Source organism: Perca fluviatilis, chromosome 13 (genome assembly GCF_010015445.1).
Source record: "Perca fluviatilis chromosome 13, GENO_Pfluv_1.0, whole genome shotgun sequence".
NCBI classification, from domain to species: Eukaryota; Metazoa; Chordata; class Actinopteri; order Perciformes; family Percidae; genus Perca; species Perca fluviatilis.
Genome location: NC_053124.1, coordinates 28,888,328 through 28,890,945, shown reverse-complemented (window position 1 = coordinate 28,890,945; position 2,618 = coordinate 28,888,328).

Here is a 2,618-nt window from a genome sequence, read left to right as displayed (position 1 = left end):
AAATTTGTTTCACTTCTGTGAAAATCTGCTCCACCACATTGTGCCAAATGAAGAATACCACGTGACTTTAATGTCATCACATTTTTTATTCAGTTTGACAGTTCGGAAAGTTTTGCAGTTAAACCTTGTGATCGGCACATTAGTGGGATAAGAAGAGAGGAGGATAATTGAGAAACATGGCGTTGTACACTAGAAAGACAGTTATTAATAATGAAGTCTTATACTAGGGGCATCAATCACATTTTATTACGATACGATATATCGATTCTTTGGAAGATACAATATTTACTGATATCACAAAATCTGCCACGATACAATGTTGATCTGATTCAATTCAGGGGCCTGTGACCAATAACAGACGATACCATCAACCTATTCTAACTTTACTTCAGATAAGACGAGTGCTTAGGGACCGTCTACAAATTACAACACCGAACACTGAAGAGATACAACACAAATATTTATTAATTTAATGATTAAATATGCTAGTATCTCCAAACTTACCTCAATTATAACTTGTCTCCTGCTAGTTGTACTACAACACTTACTTTAAAAAAAATAAGCATAATCATACTTTTGGGGAATATTGTTTGCCAAAAACATTTAATATTTTAATAATTAAAAAGAGTTGTGTCTCTAAACTTACCTCACACATAATTAGTCTTCTGCAGGTTGTACTACAGCACTTACTTTTCAAAATGATGCATATGCCTATTTTTGAAAAGTAAGTGCTGTAGTGAGAGGTGGAGTACAGAGATGGAATGGGAGTGTGTGAACTTGAGAGAAGGGGGAAGTTTTTCTTTTAACTAGGCAACATTTTAGTGTTTTCTTTTTCGTCAACAATATTCACGTTGATATCACCACAGTCAGCGTTTGAAGTCGGCGCTGCTGTCTCGTCATCATTATCGTTAGGGATTTACCACTTCAGCAGAGGTAAGAATATCCAAACAGGCTTAGTGGCTAAATGTTAAAGAGCAACATTTTAAAATCAGACAGGCAGGCACGTGAACAATGTTACTATTAATTGTTGTGTGTAATAAGTGCTTTAGAAAGCTTTTAGGGATTACCTCTGCCCTTGTGTAGCAGTATGTCACAGCTGATTTTGTCTTTCCTGTAAAGTTCAATCGTGTCTTCACATAAAGAGCCAGACCCTTTAATCAAAAAACTAAATCTGTACAAAAGGAATTAAACAGCAGTGCAAACAAATCATGTTTTTAATAACCTCACTTATGTTTATTTAAAGCTACCATCGTCGTATCTTTGTCACATATTTTCTTTACAGCTATAATGTGACTGACGTCTTAAATGGCTAAAACTACCTTAGAAGTTTGATTAGCTTTTAGTTTAAGGCTTGTTTAACTAAAGGTGTTAATACTTCACGTCACAGCATCTCTACTGTTGTGTTGTCCCACAAGACGTCACAGTGTGCAGGGTGGTGTGTTAGTGTAATAGTGTGTTCGGTGCATATTCCAGCCAACTTTATTTTCTTAACCCTTGTGTTGTCCTTCGGGTCCCAGTGACCCGAAGGACAACACAAGGATTATGTACTTCCGTTTACTTTGTTGAGAATTGCTCTCTAAAGCACCTTAGTTCTTGTTTGTACAGCATTTTGGTCAGCTTAAACTGTGTTTAAATGTGTTGTAGAAATAAACTTTACTTACTTACTTTAAAAGAAACAGGGTTTAGAGAGCAATTCTCAACAAAGTAAACGGAAGTACATAATCCTTGTGTTGTCCTTCGGGTCACTGGGACCCGAAGGACAACACAAGGGTTAAGTGGTACTGTCTCAAAAGGGAAACAGGATGTTCCATTTGTCGACAATGAAAGGGAGGGGGGTATGGATATTACTACCTTATGTCATTTAAAATGCAGTGATTGTGTTAGATTAGCCTTGTCACTGTTGTTGAATTGTTTTCAGCCCCAACGAAAGCAGTAATGTTTCATGTTTCATTTTCGTTTAGATATGTTGATAATTGTGATCGGTGAATCACCTGTGTATTGGGGTACATGCACATGAGCGTCTCTCTCTCAGTCTGCTTTGGAAACAGAGAGAGAGAGAGACAGGTATGTTAACAGAGTATCCCGCTTATAAATGTAATTCCAATGTTGATGCACTATGCCATGACTATGTTCTGGAGGAGTGATGAGGGACAGATGTGGTGTGTAGGGCTGGAGTCTGTATTGTATTGTGAAAGTTTGAAGCGCCGGTGCATGCCCGCGGCATTATGGGAAATGTAGTTTTCCTGTGGGATTCGTATAGAATGAATGTGATGTGTATTTGTACTGTTTGTGTGTGTGTGTGTGTGTGTGTGTGTGTGTGTGTGTGTGTGTGTGTGTGTGTGTGTGTGTGTGTGTGCATGAGGTTTCAGTGTTTACCTGTGAGGCAGGGCACGTTTACTTTATTTTGCATTTGTTTTACTTTATTATTGTATGTGTAGTGCCGGAGCAACATAAAACCTTTCAGACCTGACAAGGCCACCTCCTACTGAGGGTCAGGAGGAACCCTTACTATGTTAATTAGTATGTCATGTGACCAACTCTAGTTCTCCCCTAACAGGAACAATTAACAGGAGGCAAATATTTTACAAAAATAAGTTTGGTTTTATTACAAAAAGTTT